General features: G+C 35.9%; 2 non-coding genes across 2 annotated transcripts; one reads left to right on the forward strand and one right to left on the reverse strand.

Moving 5' to 3' along the window:
* Positions 1-12,980: 12,980 nt before the first annotated feature.
* Positions 12,981-13,087, reverse strand: LOC121222886 (small nucleolar RNA R71). Its single transcript, XR_005920255.1, has one exon. It is a non-coding gene; the product is annotated as a small nucleolar RNA R71 (small nucleolar RNA).
* Positions 13,088-23,722: 10,635 nt separating this feature from the next.
* Positions 23,723-23,829, forward strand: LOC121222824 (small nucleolar RNA R71). The gene has a single exon (XR_005920195.1). It is a non-coding gene; the product is annotated as a small nucleolar RNA R71 (small nucleolar RNA).
* The last annotated feature ends 3,912 nt before the right edge of the window (positions 23,830-27,741 follow it).

Genomic DNA, 27,741 nt, shown 5'->3' on the forward strand with positions numbered 1-27,741 from the left:
TAATCCTGAAGGCACTTGATGTTCCGCTTTCACTTGTTGACATATTAAACATCTCGAAACAAAGTCGGAGATGTCTCGTTTCATACCATGCCACCAAAATCGACGTTTCAAATCGTTGTACATTTTCGTACTCCCCGGGTGAATTGACATTCGGCTACAATGGGCTTCGTTCAGAATCATCGAAATGAGTTCTGAATTTCTTGGAACACACAACCGACTTCTGAACCTCAAACAATCGTCATCATCAATTTGAAATTCGGATTCCATATTCGGAACACATTCAGCCTGTTTTGCAACCAATTCATCATCAACTTTCTGAGCTTCACGAATTTGACGAATCAATAATGGTTTGGCCTTTAATTCAGCTACTAACATATTGTCGGGTAGAACAGACAAGTGCACATTCATCGCTCGTAAAGCAAACAGTGATTTCCGGCTTAAGGCGTCCGCAACCACATTAGCCTTTCCCGGGTGGTAATCAATGACAAGCTTGTAATCTTTCAACAACTCAAGCCAACGTCTTTGTCGCAGATTTAAGTCTCTTTGAGTCATCAAATATTTGAGACTTTTGTGATCCGAAAATACATGGCACTTTTCACCAAATAAGTAATGTCGCCATATTTTTAAAGCGAATACGATGGCAGCTAGTTCGAGATCATGGGTCAGATAATTTTTCTCATGTGGCTTTAATTGTCTCGACGCATAGGCCACCACTCGACCTTCTTGCATCAATACGCAACCCAACCCAAGTAGGGATGCATCACTATAAATGACAAACTCTTTGCCTGATTCGGGTTGCACTAAAATTGGAGCTTCAGTCAAATAAGTTTTCAGTTGATCGAAACTATTCTGACATTTCTCCGTCCATTCGAACTTAACATCCTTTTGAAGTATCTTCGTCATTGGTGTGGCTATCATCGAGAAACCTTTTACAAATCGTCGGTAATAACCGGCGAGCCCCAGGAAGCTCGAACTTCGGTAATATTTCTTGGAGGCTTCCAGTTAAGTATGGCTGAAATTTTGCTCGGGTCAACTCGAATACCCGATGCGGGTACCACATGACCCAAGAAGCTAACCTCTCTTAACCAGAACTCACACTTACTGAACTTAGCATATAACTGCTTATCCCGCAAAATTTGCAACACTAATCTCAGGTGCTCAGCATGTTCGGTCTCATCTCTGGAATAGACCAAGATGTCATCAATGAACACAACTACGAACTGGTCCAAATACTGTCTGAAGATCCGATTCATCAAATCCATAAATACCGCAGGGGCATTAGTGAGCCCAAACGGCATCACTAAGAACTCGTAGTGACCATATCTCGTTCTGAAGGCAGTTTTGGGTATGTTCGAATCTCGAATTCGCAACTGATAATAGCCCGATCTCAAATCTACTTTTGAGAACACTGAGGCTCCCTTCAGTTGGTCGAACAAATCATCGATACGCGGTAACGGATATTTGTTCTTTATTGTCACTTTATTCAGCTGACGATAGTCAATGCACAACCTCATGGTTCCGTCCTTCTTTTTCACGAACAATACTGGTGCACCCCAAGGTGAGAAACTTGGTCGGGCGAAACCTCTATCCATCAATTCTTGCAACTGAGCTTTCAACTCTTTTAACTCGGTTGGTGCCATACGATACGGAGCTATCGAAATCGGCGTAGTCCCAGGTACAAGCTCAATACCAAACTCTATCTCCCGAACAGGTGGTAAACCCGGTAATTCTTCCGGAAAAACATCCGGGTATTCACAAACCACCGGCACAGATTCGGGTTTCTTTTCTAATTCTTTGTCATCAAGTACATACGCAAGGTATGCTTCGCACCCTTTTCTTACATATTTCTGGGCCAACATTGAGGATATTACAGCTGGCAACCCCTTTAAGTCCGTAGACTCAACTCGGATTATCTCGTTATTTGCGCACCTCAAATCAATAGTCTTGCTTTTGCAATTCACAATCGCATCATGCGCGGTCAACCAATCCAAACCAAGAATAACATCAAATTCATCAAACGGCAAAAGCATCAAGTCCGCCGGAAAACAGGAACCTCGAATTACTAGGGGACATTTCTTACACACTTTGTCGACAAGCACGTAACGACCCAAGGGATTTGACACCCGAATTACGAACTCAGTAGACTCAATAGGTAAAGTCTTACTGGATGCTAAGGTTTCACATATGTAAGAATGAGTAGAACCGGGGTCAATCAAAGCAATTACATTAGTATCAAAGAGAGTAAAAGTACCGGTAATAACATCAGACGAAGAAGCATCCTCGCGGGCACGTATAGCATAAGCTCTAGCAGGCGCGCGAGCCTCGGATCTGGTCGTAGCATCTCTAGATCCTCTTTGACCACCGCTAGCATTGCCCGTATTTCTAGATGGTCTACCTCGAGCAGTGGTAGCACCCGGTTTCCCACTCTGATTTACATTCTGTTCAGACAACCTCGGGCAATCTTTAATGAAGTGGTCAACTGATCCGCACTTGTAACATGAGCGGTCATGGAATCTACAACTCCCCGAATGCCATTTATCGCAATATCGACATTCTGTTCTGTCTCGACGTTCATTCCCAACACTGGCGACCGAAGTGCCTCGTGTACCCACAGGGGGTCGATCACGATCTCGTCTAAAAAGGCCCGAAGTGCCTCTAGCCCAGCCCACATCATCTCAAAATTTCTTCGATGCCTGTTGAAGAGACTTTCCCGAGGATCTTTTACGAAACTCTCCAGTTCCCACATCAACTTTTTGTTTTTCTTTTCTAAGCTCTTCGGCTTTACAAGCTCGCTCGACAAGTACTACGAACTCTCGTATTTCAAGAACGCCCACGAACATTTTTATATCTTCATTCAGCCCATCCTCAAAGCGTTTACACATGATAGCCTCGGACGAAACACATTCCCGAGCGTACCTACTAAGTCTAACAAATTTTCGCTCGTAATCAGTAACTGACATAGAACCTTGCTTAAGCTCAAGAAATTCCTTCCGTTTTTTATCAACAAATCTCTGACTGATATACTTTTTTCCGAAACTCAGTTTGGAAAAACTCCCAAGTTACTTGCTCTCGGGGCACAACAGAAGTCAGAGTACTCCACCAATAATAGGCAGAATCGCGTAGCAAAGAGATAGTACACTTTAGGCATTCATCGGGTGTACAAGATAGCTCATCGAGTACCCGGATAGTGTTGTCCAACCAAAATTCAGCTTGCTCGGCGTCGTCGCTATCCGTAGCTTTAAATTCAGTAGCCCCATGTTTTCGGATTCTGTCAACTGGGGACTTATTTGACCTTATTTGGTCAGTTTCCGGAGGTAGTGTAGGTGCGGGGGTTGTACTAGTCGGGAATGGAGGTTGTGGAATAGCCGTATTAGTTCGAATGTATTGGTTGAACCAATCATTCATCACGCTATAGAAAGCTTGTCTAGCTTCATCATTCGGATTACTAGCATTAGGTTGAGAGTCCGCCGGCGCTGTCCCTTGTGCGGGAGCAGGCGCTACACTCTCAAGATCATCAGCTACCGCTCGGTCGGGATCGGGATCCATTACTATAAATAAACACATTTGCAAATGTCAGAAATCACCGCACTATCAAATAATCACATAAAATGGCATGTATAGCTAGACCCAACGCATTACGGTAGTCCTAGAATCGACTAAACCTGGCTCTGATACCAATAAAATGTAACACCCCGAACCCGAGACCGTCACCGGAGTCAAACACGAGGTGTTAACAAACTTTAAACCAGTTATAAAAAAAATTTTCCTAGACACTGCCAATCTGTGTACTAGTCGCTTTAAAAATCATATCTTGAGTTCAGAAACTCGGAATCCAGTTCCGTAAATTTTCCCTGGAACTAGACTCATATGCCCATCTACATATTTTATCTAGAATTTTTGGTTGGGTCAATTAGTACAGTTTATTAGTCAAAGTCTCCCATGTTACAGGGATCGACTACACTGACCTTTGCGCATTACAGCTTGGATATCTCCCTGTACAGGGCTTCAATACTGATGCCATTTGTTTCTATAGAAACTAGACTCAGAGAGGAATCTATAAATATATGGCATGACTCCTAATTGTCTCTGGTTGATTTATAATGAATTTCCAAAGTCGGAACAGGAAATCCAGAAACCGTTCTAGCCCTGTCTCACGAGAACCTGAATATCTCTTAACATACTGTCCATATGATTGTTTCGTTACTTTCCTATGAAAATAGATTCATCAAGGTTCGTTTACATAATTTATTCACTATTTAATTCCATTCCTACTATATTTAGTGATTTTCCAAATCTACATCACTGCTGCTGTCAGCATCTGCCTTTAAGGTAGACTTTACCTATTTCATAGTTTCCATGATTCAACTAGCCCTTTTAGCATAGATAGCACAATTTATGATAGTGATTAACCATTTCCATGGCCAATCCTTGTTAAGCTTATCCACACCTCTCATTAACCATATCCTTACCAAATGATGATAACATTATGCTCAAACATATATAAGCCATTTTCGCATGGCTATCCAAAATTATACAAGTCCAAAGGGTCCATGACCCACAACAAAAAGGGTAGTCCTATACATGCCATTTCGAAGTTCAACCAAAATTGTACCAAAAGGGGGCTTTGATAGTGTGGGCGACCTCGACTTCAAAATCCCGAGTCCGATAGCTGAAGAACCAAAATCTATAAAACAGAGAATCAAGGAAACGGAGTAAGCAATTTATGCTTAGTAAGTTTTGAGCAAGGGATTCCAGCACAACAAAAGTATAGCATTCATGTAGCTAAACGGATAATTTCATATGCACAAATTTTCAATATCATACTTACTTCACATTACCAACCCTTTTATTCATACACAAAGATCAACTTAGCCAAAGGCCGGTAGCTCATTTATCAACTGAGCAAATACTTATTTGTAAGGGCTCAACTAATTCAAAGCACATACGAAACATACCTCAATGTTGGGATGTTTCAAGCGTATTAACTGAAATTTTTACAGCAAGATCATTCATTCCCAAATCACATACCTTCGGAATTTAACCGGATATAGCTACTCGTTCAAATGCCTTCGGGACATAGCCTGGTTATAGTAACTCGCACAAATGCCTTTGGGACTTAACCCGGATTTAGTAACTCGCACCAATGCCTTCGGGCTTAGCCCGGAATTAGTATCTCGCACAAATGCCTTCGGATCTTAGTCCGGATATGGTCACTTAGCACAAAGCCTTCGGGACTTAGCCCGGACATCATTCAAATAACCATGCACATTTAACAATAAATCATGGCACATTCGTATTTCGTTTTCGTTAGCAAAACTCAAACACAAGACACTTATCATTCTTGCAATTTCGGCTCAATAGCCACACACAAGGAGCATGATTTTGATTTGCTTAAAACGTGATCTAATCAAATCATAATTTAAGCTCTTTTACTCAAGAACTTACCTCGGATGTTGTCGAACGATTCCGATAGCTATTCGACCACTTTTTCCTTCCCTTTATCGGATTTAGTTCCCCTTTGCTCTTGAGCTTAATTAAACAAATAAATTGATTTAATTATTTGAGCATCGAAAAGAGGAACACAAGGCACTTAGCCCATATTTATACATTAGACATTAAAGTCACATATGTACGGAATCATGAATCAAACTCAACATTTTAGCTAATTTTTCCCCCTTGGCCGAATTTTCTAAGCCAAGACAAAAGCATCAATATGCTTGCCTCTAACCGAATACATGCAACACCAATCTTCTTCCTATGGTCGAATATGCATGTCTATGTTGACGCCAATTATATACTTAATACCACACATAAATGGCATACATTTTACTAACTAATGCATTACATATTATAACTGAATACGCATCCATCATTTACTCCATAACTAAACCACCACCATATATAAACATATACCTTGGGATGATATATATGTACCATACCAATACATCATGTGCAAATATATATATATATGCAAGAGCCGAATCACAAGGCTGATTATAGCCATCTCATATATTTTCATCCCATACCCGAATGCACAAGTACATTATAATAGCTTCCAACTTAATTCATCGTAAATTTCCCTTTATTTTTTTTTCATGGCCGAATGCTCCTTCTACACCATTTACCTTCACAAAGCATGAATTTCATCATCCAACTTACAAGCTTACAATCTCATGAAGTTTAACCTCATAGTACCTATCAAACTCTCACTCGTTAGCTTCTATCATAAACCTCCAACAACACCAAATAAACATATACTTCGTGGGTCTATGGTAGAACCAAGAAAGGAACTCATAGATATCAAGATGTAAGCAACTACCATTATTCATCTAAGTTTAGCATGAAACACAATCATCACCCTTATTAATCTTTTATAGCCGAAAACCATACTCACCCCCAAAATCAAAATTTCAACATGGTTTACAAAAATCACTTGATAACTCACTCAATATCAACTAAAATTTCAAAAGCTAGTACAAACTTCCTTACCTTAATAGTGACCTAAGATGACCGATTGCTTCACTCCCTTCTTCTTCCTTTCACTTCGGCCAAGAAGAACCAAAGAACACAACTTGTTTTTCTTTCTTCCTTAGAACATTCGGCCAAGGGAAATGAAGAAAGATGGACACTTTTTTTTGTTTTTTCTTTCTAGTTTCGGCAAAATGGGGGGGGGAACAACCACACACTTTTTTTTTTGTTTTCATCATATTCCCTTTCATTATTTTATGCCCATGCTCCTTATTTTATCATACTTCCCATGAAACACTAACTCAACATGTTTATGACATGTTCTTGCCCATCACACTTGGTCTACCATGCTTGTCATGGCCGGCCACTACTAATTAGGGGGAATTTGACATGCAAGTCCCCCCTTTTTATTTCATGCACTAATAGGTCCTTATGCTTTGACCTATCACATTTCAAAATTTTCTCACATAAGTCCTATTTACTAAAATTCACCTACAATTAAACAAAATTCAAACACGAAATTTTCACACATGCACATGTACATATAATGAGCATAAATTATGACGGTTAATTATTTTTATGACTCGGTTTAGCGGTCCCGAAACCACTTCCCGACTAGGGTCAATTTTGGGCTGTCACATGAAGGAAGCGAGCCTAGAAAATTAATGCTCCATACGTCAAATAGTTTTACTTCTAAAATATTTGTTACGGGTATTTTGTTCCTCATTGATATGTTTCCAATCCTTTGGCATCTATCACAAATTTTCACATATGCATACGCATCCTTGAACACTGTAGGCTAGAAAAATCTAGCTTGTAAGATCTTTGCTATAGTGCGGGAACCACCAAAGTGTCCCCCACTTGGAGATGACTGATAATAGTACAAGATCTCGTCAATCTCGTTTCTCGCTACATACTTCCTGATTATATTATCTGCACACTGTTTAAATAAAAACGGTCCTCTCAAATATAATACCTACTATCATGAATGAATTTATTCCTTTATTGGTATGTCATTCTGGAAGTTATTATTCCACATGCTAAATAATTTGAAAAATCAACAAACCAAGGAATTTCATAAATTCAACTCACCTCGAAGATATGCTCATCTAGAAAATGCTCATTTATAGGAACAAGTGAATGAGTTACCTCATGTTTTTCTAATCTTGACAGGTGGTCTGTTACTTGATTTTCAACACCTTTTCTGTCTTAGATCTCAAGTTCAAATTCGTGGAGTAAAAGTATCCAATGAATTAGCCTTGGTTTAGAATCTTTCTTTGTGAGTAAGTATTTAGTGGCAACATGAATGGTAAAAACTATGACTTTTGTACCCATAAGATATGAACGGAACTTGTTAAAAGAAAAAAACAATAGAAAAGAGTTTTTTTTTAGTTACTGTGTAATTAAGTTGGGCTTCTGTCAAAGTTCTACTTGCATAGTAGATAGGATGAAACACTTTGTCTCTTCTTTGACCCATCACAGCTCCAATAGCTAAGTCACCAGCATCACACATTAACTCAAAAAGTGAGTTCCAGTCAGGTGTAACGATTATAGAAGCTGAGATTAATCAATTTTTTAATTCCTTAAATACTTCCAAGCATGCTATGTTAAACTAAAAAATGGTGTCTTTCTCTAATAGCATACATAAAGGCTTGGGAATTTTTGAAAAATCGTTAACAAACCTTCAGTAAAAACCCGTATGGCCTAAAAAAAATTCTTAACTCCTTTCACACAGACTAGTAGTGGTAATTTTTCAATTACATCTACCTTCGGTTTATCAACTTCAATCCCATTTCTGGAAATTTTGTGTCCTAAGACAGTTCCCTCCTTAACCGTAAAATGACATTTCTCTCAGGTAAGAACAAGATTTGTCTCCTCGCATCTCTTCAGTACTTTAGATAATTACTCAACCAAACATCATAAGTATTACCAAAAGTAGAAAAATCATCCATGAATACTTCAACAAAATTTTCTACCATATCAGTAAATATTGCCATCATGCATCGTTGAAATGTGGCAGGTGCATTACATAAACTGAAAGGCATTCGCCTAAAAGAAAATGTATGGTATGGGCAAGTAAAAGTTGTTTTGTGTTGGCCTTCCGTGGCTACAACTATTTGGTTATATCCTAAATATCCATCTAAAAAAATAGTAATACTCGTTACCTACCAGTCGGTCCAACATCTGACCAATTAAAAGGCAACTAAAAATGATCCTTACGAGTAGTTTTGTTCAATTTTCTGTAGTTAATATAGATTCTCCAACCTGTGACCGTCCTTGTCGAGATTAAATCATTACATTCATTCTCAAAAATTGTGATTCCACATTTCTTTGGTACACACTGTGCTGGACTTACCCATGACTATCTGAGATGGGGTAGATAATTCCCGTATATAACCATTTGATGACTTCCCCATGAACTATCATGATAGGATTGAGTCTCCTTTGCCCATCAATTCTAGCTCTTTCTCACTCCTTTAGGATAATCTTGTGCATACAAAAGAATGGGCTTATTCATTGAATATCAGCTATGGTCCAGCCAGTCACTTTTTTAAATTTCTTTAAAACTTTGATCAGCTGCTCCTCTTAGTGTTTTGTTAGTTCTTATAAAATAATCATAGAAAAGGTAGAACTGTTACCCAAATAAACATATTTCAAATGAGAGGGAAGTACATTAAGTTTGAGTTTCGGTGGTTCCTTGATTGACAACTTTGGTTGTGTGTATTCTCGAGCTTCTAACTCCAAAGATTCAAACCATGCTAGTTGAACATAGTCCCTTGGATTGACTTTCATCAAAGCCATACTTTCATTACCTTTTTCATCTTTTAGTGGCTTAGAACCTAAGGTGTTTTCCAATGGGTATTCTACAAAATTATTCTCCCATTCGATAGAAAATAAGGTTTCTAGCTCCTCCATCATTGAACGTTCCTCCATAGGATAGAGAAATTTCATCGTTTTAACATTAAATGTTACCTGGTCATCTTGAACTCTCATCGTAAGTTCACCTTTTTGCACATCTATTAATGTTATTCCCATGGCTAGGAAATGTCTTGCCATAATGATCAACACTTCCTTATTTGCTTCAAAATCTAAAACAATAAAATCAACAGGAAAAATAAACTTATCTACAGTACCAAAACATCTGCTAAAGATCTATTCGCTAGTTGGACTATCACATTCGTGCGCCTTCACCTATTCCTAACATCTTGAATATAGATTTGGGCGTCAAGCTAATGCTTGCTCCTAAATCACATAAAAATTTACCATAGTAAGATTTTCCAATATTACAGGGTATAGTAAAGCTTCTAGTGTCCTTCATTTTTGGAGGTAGCTGGTTTTGTAAGAATTCACTGCACTCTTTCATTAATGCTACAGTATTGAACTCACTAAGTCTCTTCTACTTGGACAAAATTTCGTTCATGAACTTGACATAATTGGGCATCTGTTGTAAAGCTTCTACCAATGGTATTTTGATATGAAGTTGCTTTAAAGCATCCAAAAACTTTTTGAATTGCACCTCCTATTTTTGTTGCTTGAATCTTTGAGGATAAGAAGGTGTAGGAACTTTGGCTTGGATCGAACAACTTTTTTGAGGAATTGTATTTTCATTTTAAGGAGTTAGCTTATCAAAATTCACTAGTTTAGATTTTACCTCTTCAGACTTTTTAACATTTGGCTTTTCTAGTGCAGGAATTTCAATTGTCTGTTAATTTTCTTCTTCCTTGGCAGGCTCGTTCTCAACCTCAACTACCTTAAGTTCCAAATTTCTACCACTTCGTAAAGCAACTACCTTGCAATGCTCCTTATCCAAATTCCTTAGATTTTTCATGTCACTCGACAAGGCTCCTTATTGTATAGTATGAAGCTGCTTAGCTAACTGACCCATTCGGAATGTTGCTGCTTGGGTTTGGATTAATGCGTCATTCTGCACCATGTACGCCTTCAACAAATTCTCCAAAATATTAGACGATTTAGGTTATGGTTTTTTCTTAACTTATTGATTGAACCACTGTAAACGAAAAAATATATAGGATTTTTCCTATGTAATTTATCACCTTTTTACTTAAATCTGTTGTTAAAACTAAGTAATTGTTTAATAAATTAATGAAATATGTGAAAATATGAAATTAGGACATAGAAATTATTAAAATATGATTTTTTGTTTTATTATATAGCTTTCATGCAATAAATGGCTTTTTTATATTAATTTGAATATATTATATTTTTTAAGACATAAAGTGGGTCATGCATGATTAAATTAAATAATAAAATATAAAATTATATTTAATAATTCATTTTAAAATATTTCATTATTAATTTGGGTTTTTAATTAATTAATTAAATTTGATAAATTTTATTCTTTGGTCCTCTAACTTGTTGATTTATTCTAGACAGGTCTGATAGCTTTTTTGGATTACAAAACTGTCCAAATTGGAGACCAAGTCAACCACAAAATTCGGCTGCACATGGCTATCCATAAACCACTCTTTGGTTTAATGGCACAAGGTCCTTGAAGAGTTGAAGAAATTAAAGATTTACCTGAAGATTTGCACTTGACCGAGTCTCAGTCCTGAGTTGTTGTGGCACTCAAATTAACCAAAAATTAAGGAAAAATCAACACAACTTGCTTAATTTATGGCCGACCACCCATGGAAGATGCTTCAAAAGATGAAAACTCCTATTTTTAGCAAACTATCCCCCTCTCCTTACCTATAAATTAGACCCTCTCATTCCTTCATTCATCATCCCTCAAACATCATTCTCTCTTAGCCTTTTCCATTCCTACGCCTAGCATCATCTCTTCATAGAGATTTTAGCAATTAAGTCTCTTAAAAAACCCTTGGTCGACCACCTTGGAGAGCCATCAGCAAAGGAGCAAAGCAAAGGAACGAAGGAGCCTCGTCAGTCAGAGTCTTGGATGACAGCCACTTTGAATTGGGTTTAATCTTCCTTTTCTTTAATTTAATATAAAGATGTTTGCTGTGTGTTCTTTGTTATTGTTTACAACAATGTTAGCTTAATTTTATTTAACCTAGGATGAATGCTTTGATTAAATAATATTTATTTGATTCATGCTTATAATGTTTGTGCCTCAATCTATCATGTTAACAATGAAAATCAAGTCTGTATTTCGTTCATACGTGATTGAAATGCACTTGAATTAGCTAAGCGATCCTAACCAGATGACGACTAATGGACACATAATTAAAATGTGCATGCTCAATTTAGATCCCGACTCGTTTAAAATGGAGGTTGCATAACAACTCTGACCAAGCTCTGTTATCTGCATAGTTTTTAGGTTTGTGTGATTAAATTGTTCCAAACCTGACACGTCCCTGTTAACTCACACGAATGCTAAGAAACCTTTAGTAAAAAAGGATCAGTAAAATGCGTATTTACTAAGTAAAGGATTTTAAAAGGACCTAATATGGTTTCCAAACTCATGAAAGATCGATTTGCCATGGAATGTTTTTCCGAATGTTATTAAGCATGTTGATAATAAATTGAGTTTGATTAAAGTAATTATCCTAGTTTATTTATTTTATAATTGTTGCAAATTGTGTTTAATTTTACTAAAATCTATTTCATTCATATACTTTGCATACTTAGGATAATTTGCATTAGGGATCATTGTATTTAGTTTAATATATTTTAATCACCACTTCTCAACTATATTATGTTTTTATTTACCAAATTGTTAATATAATTTTACAAATTAAGTTACTTAGCATAAATACAATCCCTGTGGAGACGATAACTCGATACATACTTATTACTTGATAACAACGGTGTACACTTGCACAAACCTACGCGTTACAATTTTTTGGCGCCGTTGCCAGGGATTGTCAACTGTTGCCATAGTCATTTTTTTTCGTGAAATTATGTATTTTCAATTTCACTTATTTCTAACATTACTAACTTATTCTTTTTAATTTTTGTGATTTTCTTTTCAGGTGTTTATGAGCATAGATCAAATTATTGATTTACTCCCTGTAGACCCTGAAATTGAGAGAACTTTCAGACAAGGAATACGTGAATGAATAGCTTAAAGACAAGTCGAGATGGACCTTGGAAATTAGAATCAAGACCAAGGTGATGAAGTCGATTATGTACGAAATCCTATCCTCATTGTCGATGAGAGGGATCGATGCATCAGACAATATGCTATGCCACTTTTCAATGAGTTAAACCTAGGAATTAGAAGGCCAGATATTTAGTCAACCCAGTTCGAATTGAAACCAGTGATGTTTCAAATGCTACAAACGGTGGGCCAATTTAGTGGTATGCCCACGAAAGATCCACATCTCCACCTTCGATTGTTTATGGAGGAGAGTGATGCATTTAAGATAGCCGGTGTGATTGAAAATGCACTAAGTTTGAAATTGTTTTCGTACTCGTTGCGAGATCGAGCATGAGCATGGCTCAATTCATTGTCACCAAATTCCATATCTACATGGAAAAAATTAGTAGAGAGATTTTTGGTTAAGTATTTCCCACCTAGCAAAACCACTAAGTTAAGGAACGAAATCACAACTTTCCAACAATTGGATGACTAGTCTTTGTATGAGGATTGGGAGCGATTTAGTGAGTTACTTCATAAGTGTCCTCATCATGGGATTACTGATTGTATCTAGTTGGAGACATTCTATAATGATCTCAGTGCAAATACAAGATTGATGGTAGATGCTTCTGTGAATGGTGCAATTTTGTCTAAGTCTTATAATGAGGCTTGTAAGATTATCGAGAGGATCACGAGTAATAACAATCAATGACCAAAAAATCAAACAGCTTCAGGAAGACATGTAGCCAGAGTTCATGAAGTTGACACCGTCACTTCATTATCAGCTCAGGTATCATTTATTTCCTCTATGATAAAACAGTTAACTACCAATAGTACTAATAAATCTATAGCTCATACACCAAGTCCGTTTGATGTAGTTTCCTGTGTGTACTGTAGGGAAGGTCATTCTTTTGAGAATTGTCCATCAAATCCCAAGTCAGAGTACTATGTGGGGAACCAATACTAAAATAAGACTGGACAAGGACCCCAGTCCAACTTCTACAATCCTTCATGGCGTAATCATCCTAACTTTTCTTGGAGCAACCAAGGAAATGGACCGAACAACAACTTATTGCAGCAAAGACCCAACCAATCTCAAGGGTTTAATCAGCAAGCTCTAAAACCACCTCAAGCTGAGGCATCAAATAGTTTGGATAACTTGTTGAAAGCGTACATGGCAAAGAATGATGCTTTGATCCAAAGCCAAGTAACAACATTAAAAAATTTGGAAAACCAAATGGGTCAGCTAGCTACGGAGCTACGTAATAGACCGCAAGGAACCTTGCCGAGCGATACTAAGAATCCAAGAAATTATGGTAAAGAACATATCAAGGCAGCGGCATTGCAAATTGGTAAAATTCTAGAACCCCAATTGATTGATGTCGAAGATAAGCCTGTTGAGAAGAATCAACCAGCTATTGAAGTTCCAACACCAAAGGAATCAGAATTTGTAAAGTCTGACAAGGTAAACCCTAACTTAGTGAATTTAGATATTTTAACATCTTCTTTGGATGCATATTTACCTACTAAATAAAGTTGTCTGGTTCAACTGAAAGTTCCATCACCTCCGTATCCGAAAAGACTGCAGCAACACAAGCAGAAACATGAGGTACAATTAAAGAAATTTTTGGATGTTCTGAAGCAGTTACACATCAATATTCGGTTGGTGGAGGCTTTAGAACAAATGCCAAATTATGTGAAGTTTATGAAGGATATACCATCCAAGAAAAAATGACTGAGTGAGTATAAGACTGTTGCCTTGATAAAGGTGTGCAGTGCGTTCTTGCGGAACAAATTGCCACCGAAATTGAAAGACCTAGGAAGCTTTACTATACCCTGTAACATTGGTGAATCTTACTGTGGTAAAGCTTTGTGTGAATTAGGAGCGAGTATGAACTTGATGCCTAAGTCTATTTTCAAGATGTTAGGGATAGGTGAAGTAAGACCTACAACTATGACGCTTCAGCTAGCGAATCGATCTTTAGCATATCTCGAAGGAAAGATTGAGGATGTTTTGGTAAGAGTCAATAAATTTATTTTTCCTGCTGATTTCATTGTCTTAGATTTTAAAGCAGACAAGGAAGTGTCAATCATCCTTGGGAGACCTTTCTTAGCCACGGGAAGAACGTTAATTGATGTGCAAAAAGGAGAAATCACCATGCAAGTTCAAAACGATCAGGTAACCTTTAACATTCTTAAAGTGATGAAATTTCTTGATCCGACAGAGGAGTGTTCAGTTATGGAAGAGATAGAAAACTTGGTTTCTAAGGAAAGCAATTTTGAAGAAGATTCATTGGAGAAAGCCTTAGATCTTGACCCTTTAGAGGATGAAGAAGGTGAAGAAAACATGGCTTTGATGGAAGTCAATTCGGGAAATTTTATTCAATCCACACGGTTTGAATCACTGGAGTTAGAAGTCAGAGAATTTGTGCAACCCAAGTTGTCAATTGAAGAACCACCTAAACTCGAACTAAAGGTACTTCTTTCCTATTTGAAATACGTTTATTTAGGTGATTATTCTACTTTGCTTGTGATTATTTCAACAAAACTGACGAAATATCAAGAGGATCAACTAATTGCTATTCTAAAGAAATTTAAGAAAGCAATTGGTTGGACCATAGTTGATATTCGAGGTATAAGCCCTTCTTTTTGCATGCATAAAATCATTTTAGAAGAAGGTGAAAAAGCTCGAATTGATGGGAAAAGGAGGCTCAATCCTATTATGAAATAAGTTGTGGGAAAGGAAGTGATCAAATGGTTAGATGCAGGAATCAACTATCCTATTTCAGATAGTTCGTGGGTAAGTCCAGTGTAGTGTTTTTCGAAGAAAGGTGAAATCACGAGTGTTGAAACTGAGCGTAACAAATCACGAGTGTTGAAACTGAGTGTAACAAGTTAATTCCAACGAGAAATGTTATCGGTTGGAGAATCTGTATTGATTACAAAAAATTGAAAAAAGCCACTCGGAAGGACCATTTTTCGTTGCCTTTTATGGATCAGATGTTAGATCGACTGGAAGGTAATGAATTTTATTGTTTTTTAGATGGCTATTCGGGATATAACCAAATAGTTGTAGCCCTGGAAGACCAACATAAAACAACCTTTACTTGTCTATACGGTACGTTTGCTTTTAGGCGAATGCCTTTTCCTTTATGCAATGCGCCTGCAACTTTTCAACGATGCATGATGACAATACTTACTGATATGGTTGAAAATTTTCTTGAGGTTTTCATAGATGATTTTTTTCTATTTTTGGTAACACTTATGATATCTATTTGAGTAATTTGGCAAATGTACTAAAGAGATGCGAAGAGACGAATCTTGTCCTTAATTGGGAAAATGCCATTTTATGGTCAAGGGATTGTATTAGGTCATAAGATCTTAAAGAAAGGAATTGAAGTTGTTAAAGCAAAGGTGGAGACAATTGAAAGATTACCAGCCCTAATGAATGTGAAAGGAATCAGAAGTTTCTTAGGCCATGCTGGTTTTTATCAAAGGTTTATCAAAGATTTCTCGAAAATTTCTAAACCGTTGTGTTTGTTGATATAGAAAGATATAGTGTGTGATTTCAACAAAGCATGTTTGGAAGCTTTTGAAGAGCTAAAGAAGCGGTTAATCTCAACCCCAATAATCAGTACACCTGATTGGAACTCACCTTTTGAGGTGCGATGCAAGTGACTATGCCGTTGGAGCTGTGATGGGTCAAAGAAGAAATAAAGTGTTTCGCCGTATTTACTATGCAAGTAGAACTTTGATGGGAGCCCAATGCAATTATATGGTAACCGAAAAAGAACTCTGCGCTATAGTTTTTTCTTTTGACAAATTCCGCTTATATCTTATAGGTACCAAAGTTATAGTATTTATTGACCATGCGGCCGTTAAATACATGCTCATGAAGAAAAATGCAAAACCAAGGATAATTCGTTGGATACTTTTATTCCAAGAATTTGAGATTGAGATCCAAGACAAAAAAGGTGTCGAAAATCAAATAGCTGATCATATGTCGAAGTTGGAGCAAGATGTGGTAACTTAGTCATGTGTGCCTATCAACGAGAATTTCCCAGATGAAAACTTATTTGAGGTAAATTGAATTCATGAAATACCCTGGTTTGCTGATATTGCCAATTATCTTGCATGTGGAATAATTTCTTGAGAAATGACATACCAAACAAAGGAAAAAATTCCTTCATGATAGTCGATATTATCTTTGGGAGGATCCGGTTTTGTTTAAATAATGTGCAGATAATATAATCTAAAAGTGTGTAGGTGAAAGTGAGATTGATGAGATCTTGTATCATTACCATTGATCTCTAAGTGGGGGACACTTTGGTGGCTCACGAACTGTAGCAAAGATTTTGCAAGTAGGTTTCTTTTGGCCTACACTATTTAAAGATACTTATGCTTATGTGAAGAACTGTGATAAATGCTAAAGGACTGGAAATATATCAAGGAGGAATGAGATGCCCTTGACAAACATTTTGGAGATTGAATTGTTCGACGTATGGGGCATTGACTTCTTAGGCCCGTTTCCTTCTTCGTATGGGAACAAATACATCTTAGTTGCTGTGGACTACGTATCCAAGTGGGTTGAAGCTGAAGCATACCCTACAAATGATGCTAAGGTAGTCATGTGATTCCTACATAAGCATGTGTTTACACGATTTGGGACACCAAGAGTTATTATTAGTGATGAAGGTTCTCACTTTGTGAACAAATGGCTTAAGTGGTTGCTTGAAAAATATGATGTGAAGCACAAGATTGCTACTGCCTATCACCCCCAGTCTAATGGGCAAGTTGAAAGAGTGAATCGCGAAATCAAAGGTATCATTGAAAAGGTAGTACGCCCTAGCAGAAAAGATTGGTCTCGAAAGCTCGATAATGCATTATGGGCCTATCAAATAGCATTTAAGACTCTGTTAGGAATGACTCTTTATCGGTTAGTCTTTGGAAAGGCATGCCATTTGCCATTAGAGTTGGAGAATAAAGCTCACTGGGCTTTGAAGCAGTTGAACTTTGATCTTAAGCAAGCCGGTGACAGAAGGATGTTACAACTTGATGAGTTGGAAGAGCTGAGGTTGTTTTCCTATGAGAATGCCAAAATGTGTAAAGAAAGATCAAAGAGATGGCATGATAGTCATATACAACCTCGCGAGTTTAAAGAAGGTCAGAAGGTTTTGTTGTTTAATTCAAGGTTGAAGTTATTTCCTGGGAAGCTTAAATCCCGATGGAAAGGACCTTATACATCTACCGAGTTTATCCTTATGGAGCTATTGGATTATACAACAATTATGGAGGTACGTTTAAAGTTAATGGTCAGTGTCTCAAACACTACTAGGATGATAAAGTTGAGTTAATTGAATCCTCGCTCAAATTAGAAGACCCTTAATTTTTCATGAACTCATTTTGTAAATAAATAAATAATTAGAACTTATTTTCTTAACTTATTACATTTAATTCATTCTGTCTAAGGAGATTGGAACTCCAGCCTTTCTTGGGAATTAATTTAATGTAATTTGTTAAAAAGAAATTTTCTAATTAAGACATAAAATTTTTAAATTTCATTTGTTCTGTTTAAAGTTTAAATTTTTATGTTAATAAAGGGGGTCAAATTTGGCCCAAGTACTAATCAATTTTTTTAGTAAGATACAGTTTGAGTTTGAGGCCCAAGACAGCAAAAAGGAGGGAAAAATCCATGCCTTGTCGTCACACCCATTGCTTGCTGCCCAAGTAACCCTAATGTAACTAATTTTTTGCTACATGTTGCCCTAATTTTTCCTTATATAAACCCTTCTCCATTGTACTAATTTTCATATCCCTCAAAGCAATTTGCTTACACCCTAAAAATCCCTAAATCTCACTTTTGTGCCGTCAACCTCAAATATCGAAAGAAACCCTAGTTCTCTTCCCTTTCTGCCTAAATTCCCTATTGCTGCCGCAAAGAGATTGTCGAAGCACCATAGTTGTTGTCGCACGTTGTCGTCGCCGATGACCCATCCTTGCTGTCGTAAGACTTTTTTTGTCATAGCAAGTTCTACCCACTTTACCGATTTCTCTTTTCTCTTTTGTGTAGAAACTTTGCCGAATTTTCGGGAAAAGATACCATGTATCAGAAAAGAACTAGATCTTCAAAGACTACTCCTGAAAACCTGATTTTGATCGATGAAGAAGTGAAAGAGAGATTTGATTCAATCTTCAAGCATCAACCTATGATGCCGAAAAAAGGTTTTGACTTCAAGAGTAATGATTTGATGGTTGTCTCTATACCGATTAGAAAAAAAATCAATGCTCTCAAGTGGGGACAATTTTGTGATGCTCGTTCACTTTCCAATGATGAACTAGTTCGAGAATTCTATGCTAGTTTGACTACGCAAGATGCTATTGAAGTCATCGTTCGAAAAAAAAGGTACCTCTTACTTCTAAGTCCATTAATGATTTGTTTAATTTACCTAATGTTGAAGAAGATGAGTACTACCCTATGATGAACAATATCAATTGGGATTTTCTTCAATAAGTGCTTGATGTTGTGACAAATCCGGGATCCCAATGGATTATAAGAAAGTATGGGAGCCATTCATGTCGAAGAGAATACTTAAAATCAATAGCAAAGGTATGGTTTTATTTCATTCGCTATAGTTTTATGCCTATCTCACATAGTTCCACCATCTCGATGGAACGGATGCTTTTGTTATATGCAATTTTGACAGAAAATTCCATTAATGTTGGGAAAATTATCCTCAAGGAGATTCACAATTGTACTAAAAAGAAGGCAGGAAGTGCTTATTTCCCATCATTAATCACTTCAATTTGCTTAAAGGCCTGTGTTAAAACTCAAGCAAATCTGAAAGGGCTATATGTTCAATGATACATTACAAATTATGATCTTGAAAGATTAGTAGAGAAGGTGCATGAACTGAATCAAGGCGAGGAAGAAAAGCAAACTGAGCCGGATACAGAGGAGTCAATAGATGGAACTGAAACTGAAGCTAATTCAGTCACAGACACTGAAGAGGAAGAATCTAATAAGGAACCGAAAATTCCTGAACCAAGGGTTGAGCCAGAAGAAGAACCAGTCAAGCTAAGTGTTGAACCTGAATATGCAACTCCCATGCAACCTTCTGCAAGTACTTCAAGGAAAACGGAGTTGTCAATTTTGATGGATATGTGCAAGTTCATGCACAATCAACAACAAACTTACTGGAAATATGCAAAAATTAGAGATGACTCAATTCGAAATACTTTTAAGAATATCTCTAATAATTTTGTTCCTAAGTTCCCAGATGCTATCTTTGAGACATGGACGGAAGATACTGATGATGCAAGAGGAGATGGAGCTAAAGAAGACAAGGGGAATAAGTCAGAAAAATAAAATGTGGGATTCTTGTCCTGTTATTTATTTAATTATTTTTAGGTCTTTAGGAATGTATTTCTTTCATAATTAGGATTTAATTTCTGCAGAATAAAACATAGCAAGCATGAACAAACTTAACACTTCTTTTGAAAGAATAAGACTAAGTGATGTGGTAATAGGAATGAACATGTCTAGGATTAGGTTATTAGGGAACACTTGGTTTTTAAGCAGTCTTAATGACTCACCTCTCTTTCTTTACAACCCTACCTGGTGTTTAGTTTTGATTCATTATTTTGTTCTTGCAATGAGGACATTGCTTTTTTTTAAAGGGGGTAAGGAAAATAAATTGCTCAAACTTTTAATTTTTTTTCAAGTATGCTTCAATCATTTCTTTCATAATCATGTTTTAATAAATGAATGTTTAGAGATATTTTTTTGTTACTGAGATAGTTTGTATGCGAGTATGAATGATGATTTTATCTAAGTGAAAGTATGTTATCATGAAGAATGGAATGCTTGTATGATCTTAGCTTTAGTAATGTTTTCCATGAAAACTTAGTTTCTTTTGAGATTAGACATGCATGAAGGTTTATATCTTTAGAATTGACTTAGTAACTTTCTTGAGGCAAAATCCTAGGGGACATAAAAATCTAAAATGATATAGGCACTATTTCTTTGAACCATTAGAGCCTTTTCAAGCCAACCCTATGATATTAGACCCTTGAAACTATAATTTTGAGCTTAAAAGTCTGTTTTTCCAATGAACCTACATTATAAGCAAGTTACCATCTTTTTTAAAATTATCATAATTTTGTGCACCTATCTTAACTAAAGTTGTCTTGGGAATTAACATTTGAGGAAATTTTCATAAAGATGTATGTGCTCATGCTTAAAAAAAAGCGAAGAAAAGTTTCCTCAGTCTCCAAAAAGGAAAAATGTATGAGCTTGAGTTCAAAATAAGTTTGGGAGTATTCCAAAGGTTCACTTAAAGAAAACGATTTTATTACGAGAAAACCAAGACAAAGTTAAAGGTTAGGATTTTTAAAACCGAAATGTCCCATCTCTTAAAATCCCTACCTTTAACTAAGCCCCATTACAACCTTATAAAAGACCTATTGATTTGATGATTATGTGACCTACATTAGTGGAGAGGAAGTCCTAAGTTCAACATATGAAGATCATAAATAAGCCTTGTGATTGTTTGCTTAATTGATAGAAAATTATGTTGAATGAAGAATGTTATCTATGATTGTGACATACATGCAAACTATGATTCATGTTGGCATATTTTGAAGCTTAGTATAATCTTAAGAAATGTTTGCATATGAATTACTTGTTAATAAAGAAGATTGATAAGCATGAAGTTATTAATACATGATTATAGGACAAAGATTGTGTTGCTTACTCAATTAGCAATTTTGCCTTAGCAAGACCTTTTGTTGTGCATAAACATTACTCGGGACAAGTAATGATTTAAGTTTGGGGGTGCGTAAACGGAAAAATATATAGGATTTTTCCTACGTAATTTATCACCTTTTTACTTAAATACGTTGTTAAAACTAAGTAATTGTTTAATAAATTAATGAAATATGTGAAAATATGAAACTAGGACATAGAAATTATTAAAATATGATTTTATGCTTTATTATATAGTTTTCATGCAATAAATGGCTTATTTTATATTAATTTGAATATATTATTTTTTTAAGACATAAAGTGGGCCATGCATGATTAAATTAAATAACAAAATATAAAATTATATTTAATTATTCATTTTAAAATATTTCATTAATAATTTGGTTTTTAATTAATTAATTAAATTGGATAAATTTTATTCTTTGGTCCTCTAACTTGTTGATTTATTCTGGACAGGTCTGATAGCTTTGTTGGATTACAAAACTGTCCAAATTGGAGACCAAGTCAACCAAAAATTTCAGTTGCACATGGCTATCCATAAACCACTCTTTGGTTTCATTGCACAAGGTCGAAGAAATTAGAGATTTACCTGAAGATTTGCAATTGACCGAGTCTCAGTCCTGAGTTGTTGTGACATTCAAATTGACCAAAAATCAAGGAAAAATCAGCTCAACTTGCTTAATTTATGGACGACCACCCATGAAAGATGCTTCGAAAGATGAAAACTCCTATTTTTAGCAAACTACCCCCTCTCCTCACCTATAAATAAGACACTCTCATTCCTTCATTCATCATCCCTCAAGCATCTCTCAATCATCCCTCAAGCATCATTCTCTCTTAGCCTTTTCCATTCCTACGCCTAGAATCATCTCTTCATAGAGATTTTAGCAATTAAGCCTCTTAAAGAACCCTTGATCAGCCACCTTGGAGAGCCATCAGCAAAGGAGCAAAGCAAAGGAACGAATGAGCCTCGTCAGTCAAAGTCTTGGGTGATAGCCACTCTGAATTGGGTTTAATCTTCCTTTTCTTTAATTTTATATAAAGATGTTTGCTATGTGTTCTTTGTTCTTGTTTACAACAATGTTAGCTTAATTTTGTTTAAGCTAGGATGATTGCTTTGATTAAATAATATTTATTTGATTCATGCTTATAATGTTTGTGACTTAATTGATCATGTTTTCAATTAAAATCAAGTCTGTTTTCATTCATACATGATTGAAATGCACTTGAATTAGCTAAGCGATCCTGACCAGACGATGGCTAATGGACACATAATTGAAATGTGCATGCTCAATTTAGATCCTGACCCGATTAAATTAGAGGTTGCATAACAACTCTGACCAAGCTCTGTTATCTGCATAGTTTTTAGATTTGTGTGATTAAATCGTTTCAAACTTGACACGTCCCTGTTACCTTACACGAATGCTAAGAAACCCTTAGTAAATAAGGATCAATAAAATGTGTATTTACTAAGTAAAAGATTCTGAAAGGACCTAATGTGGTTTCCAAACTCATGAAAGATTGAGTTACCGTGGAATGTTTTTTCGAATGTTATTAAGCATGTTGATAATTAATTGAGTTTGATTAAATTAATTATACTAGTTTATTTATGTTATAATTGTTGCAAATTGTGTTTAATTTTACTAAAATCTATTTCATTCATATATTTTTCATTCTTAGGATAATTTGCATTAGGGATCATTGCATTTAGTTTAATATATTTTAATCACCACTTCTCAACTATATTGTGTTTTTATTTACTAAATTGTTAATATAATTTTACAAATTAAGTGACTTAGAAAAAATACAATCACTGTGGAGACGATAACTCGATACTTACTTATTACTTGATAACGACTGTATACACTTGCACAAACCTACGCTTACAACCATTAAGGTTGATTTGCTCTATGCTGCATGTAAGTGTTGTTTGGTCCTCCTCCTTGGTTACTCAAAGAGTAGTTTGATGGTTTTTCCAAGAAGGATTATAGAAGTTGGACTGTGGTCCTTGTCCACTTCTATTCTGGTGTTGATTCCCTACGTACTAAATAGACTTGGGATTTGATGGACAATTCTCGAAAGAATGGCTGTCCCCACAATATCCACAGGAAACAACATCAAATTGCTTGGTGGCTGAGCTGCAACATGATTAAAATCGTTAGTCGTAAACTGTTTCAAGATTGAAGAGATAAAAGATACCTGAGCTAAAAGTTAAGTAAGGGCGTCTACTTCATGCAATCCAGCTACTCATTTTCCTGAAGTTGCTCAATTTTTCGATCATTGGTAATTGTTACCAACTATTCTCTCAATGATCTCGTAAGCCTCATTATAAGAATTTAACAAGAGATCATCATTCATAGAAGCATCTACCACCAACCCTGTGTGTGCGTTAAACCATTATAAAATGTCTCTAATTAGATGCAATGTGGAATCCTGTGGTGAGGGCATCTACGTAGTAGCTCCTTAAATCTTTCTCATACCTCATATAAGGACTCTTCATCCATTTGTTGAAAAGTGGTGATCTCGTTCCGTAACTTAGTATTTTTACTAGGTGGGAAATACTTTACCAGAAAGTGTTCAGCTAATTCTTGTCATGTTGAAATTGAATGTGGTGACAATGAATTAAGTCATGCTTAAGCTCGATCTTGTCACGAGTATGGAAACAACCTCAATCTCAATGCGTCTTCAGTTACACCATCTATCTTAAAGGAATCACTCACCTTCATGAATAATCGAAGGTGAAGGTGTGGATCTTCTTTGGGCATTCCACTAAATTGGTCCATTGTTTGAAGCATCTGAAAAATCATAGGTTTCAATTCAAACTACGATGCCTCGATCACCAGTCTCTTAATTTCCAGATTAAGTTCATTAAAAAGGGGAACAATGTATTGCCTTATAGCTCGATCCCCATCATCAGCATTAAAAAGGGGAACAGCTAAAGCGTTGCATAGTCCAAAAGGCAACTTATAGAAGGCATATGTTCCAAAAAAACAAGTGAAGGTAGTATTCTCCTAATTGTCTGGGTGTATTGGAATCTGGCGGTATCCTGAATATCCATCCAGGAAGCAGTAGCACTCTTTTTTCGCCAATCTATCTAACATTTAATCAATAAATGGAAGTAGGAAATGATCTTTCTTAGTTGCACCATTCAATTTCCTATAATTGTAACGCATAGGTTTGTGCAAGTGTACACAGTTGTTATCAAGTAATCAGTAAGTAAAAGAGTTATTGTCTCCACAGAGACTGTATATGTTAATAAATAATTTGCAAAATTAAAAATTTACAAGTTGGTCAGAAAACATAATAAATTGGGGTGAATGATGTGAAATTAAAATAATTATCTAGATACAAATTTACTTAAATGCAAATGAGATGATTAATGTGATGGGATGGCCTAGTAGCAAATTCACAAGCTTCAACAAGAATAACATGAATGAGCTAGAACGATTACAACATTTGGCTCAATTCATCTTTCTCCATGTTTAACAATGTTTCGAAAAATATTACATGGCAACTCGATCTTTCATTAACTTGAAACCAGTTATAAGTCCTTTCGAAATCTTATACTTAAAAAATATGCATACTATCATGATCATATTTAACTAAGGGTTTCTTAGAGTTTATGTAAAGAAACAGGGACGTGCTAGGTTTGAAATAATTTGATCATACAAATCTAAAATTTATGCAATGTAATATAACTCGCTCGAGTTATTACGAACCTTTAATTTAATCGGGTTAGGATATAAATTAAGCATGCATCTTTCAATTATTGCATCCATTAATCATCATATGGCTAGGATTGATCAACTAATTTTAATGCATTCAATCACATTTTAATAAATGAAATACATGCATGAGTTTAATTGAAAGCATGAACGATTGAGGCACAGAACATCATAAACATGAATCAAATGAACTTCGTCAAATTAATGTAATCATTCTAGCAAAAAAAATTAAGCTATCACTATTACTGGAAAAACAAAAAAACAAATTGCAAGCATGTTGAATAACGAGAGCAAAAATAGATAATAAGGAAGAAAAACTCTTAATGATTTTGTGGGTTCTCCAAACCAATCGTGATGGCTTCCTCCGATCTCTGTGTTTACTTCTTTGCAAAATGCTCCTCAAGGTGGCTATCCTAGAGAGAATTTTATCAAGGAATTGCTATCTAAGGGGAATAGGGAGAATGAATCGCTTTATACGTGAAAAGGACAGGAAAGGAGATGAGACAATGTAAACTAAGAGATGAACGGGGGATGAGGGATGGTGAAGTGAAATGTGGTATTTATAGTGGATGGAGGGCTTGAGAGGTTGTTGAAGATTGCTTGAAAATCCCTTGATTTTCTCATTCCCATTCCCGACCATAAATTGTGGGATGCATGGTTGGGAAGTTGTCGATTTGTTGACCTATTCTCCCCTGATTCATGGAATGGGTTGGACGATTTTGGTGGTGGAAATTGGGGGATAATTTTTTTTTATCTTTTTGCAAGTATAAGGACCTCAATTTAATTTTCCCAAAACATGATTTTTGGGTTACTCTTGATGCTTGCTGAATTTGGGCTTCTCTTCCCCTTGATGGATGGTTTTGTGATCCAATTTATGACACAATTAGATTTCATTTCAGCAACCAAGTTCAACTAGGTCAAGGTAAAATTTCAAAACCCAATCATGCTCTAGTCATCCATATGACTTGTTCATGTGTGACATTTAATTTGCTTCCATGTTTGTCAATTCCATAGTCTCACTGCAATATATTAAGCACGTTATTAAGCATGTAGCGATATCACTTAATTTTATTCAAAATTAACTATAGAAATGAATAAAATTTAAAACTTGCTAAAATCATGCTCAATGTCTTAACATGAATTAAATTCATATAATTTGCTAACAATATACTCAAAATTTGCTCAAATATTAAGTAAAAAGATGTGACATAAGTCTATATTATTGAGACTTATCAATAATCAATACAAGCTGTCCATCATGTTACCGTCCGTGTTGGAACGAGTTCGTTCTTTTCATTTTTTAACTTTGTTAGACCACCTTCCTTTGGAATGTATTGTGTTGGACTCACTCATTCGCTGTCGGATACAAAATTTTTGTGTCCAACAACTTCCGCAACACTTTTTCACTACTTCCTTCGTTGCTGGATTAAGTTGCCATCATGCATCTACCGCTGGTTATTTGCCTTCTTCCAATCATATTTTCTATTGGCAAAAAATAGAGTTACTTCCTTTTGTATCCACAATTGTTGATTTGATTACCCTTTTGTGTGCTTTTAGGACTTCCAACAGTGCCTTTTCGTGTTTAAATGATAAATGAGCTGTTATAATTATAGGTAGTGTGTTGTTTTCCCTGAGATATCCATATTTTAGATGTGTCAGAAGTTGTTTCAATTCCAAGTTCTGTGGCTTAATAATTGATGGAACCATCTTGTTCAGGAAAGAACCCTCTGTGTTCAATGGTTCCTTGCACTATTTCCACCAATCTATCTGATAAATTTGTTCTAGGTGATTTCTTATTGCCTCTTCTTCCATCTCTTCTTCCATCATATCCCCCAGATCAAATGTGTTTGAATTATCATCTACTGACTCAGTGTCTCTTAATTCAACTAGTTCATCACTTAAATTATTCCCCTCTATTTTAAAGACAACTGCCTCAGTCATTGTCATCAACGTATCTATTGGTTCAGGCTCTCAGATCTTCCTCTAGGTATGATCATTGCTGCTTACTTTTTCCACCAATACAATTATTTCATGAGTTGATTTAGTCAAAACAATTCCTCCTACGATGATGTCAAACTAATGTCGACAATTGTAATCTAAGCCCCCATAAAAATGTTGCAATTGGATTGCAAGATCAACAACTCCTCCAAGCACTTTCCAAAGAATCATTTTGAATTAGTCCCAAGCTTTTCCCAATGTTTCTGCTAGGCTTTGTTTAAATTTCAACAATTTTTCATATGTACTCAGAATGGTAGGCATAGGTATAAGTCTCCACAAACCCAACTGTACAAATTCTTCTTATGATGTTATGGTGGCTAATGGTAATGCTTCCAGCCATTCCTTAGCTTGACCTCTAAGTGCAAAAAGGGATTACCGATAGCTTAATTGCTTCATTGAAAACTATTGAATACCCTACTGTACTACAGATCTATTTGAATCATTACAGGTGTAACGCCCTGACTTGATCCGATTCACTGGGTTCAAGTCTCGTATGTTACCACATAAAATCGTTAACGATTTAACAAAACAGTTCACAATTTCTCATTTCTCTAATTATTAACATTTTCATTGATAACTTATCATAGGAAAACAAAGGAAGTATTATAAAATAACTTGTTACATCAGACTTGATATAGATCTTTACAAAATAGAAGTTTATTTAAAACACACTCATAAGGCGTACTCCTAACTATGCCACAAATCCACTATATGCATAATATCCT

This window comes from Gossypium hirsutum, chromosome D10 (assembly GCF_007990345.1).
Source record: "Gossypium hirsutum isolate 1008001.06 chromosome D10, Gossypium_hirsutum_v2.1, whole genome shotgun sequence".
Taxonomy (NCBI): domain Eukaryota; kingdom Viridiplantae; phylum Streptophyta; class Magnoliopsida; order Malvales; family Malvaceae; genus Gossypium; species Gossypium hirsutum.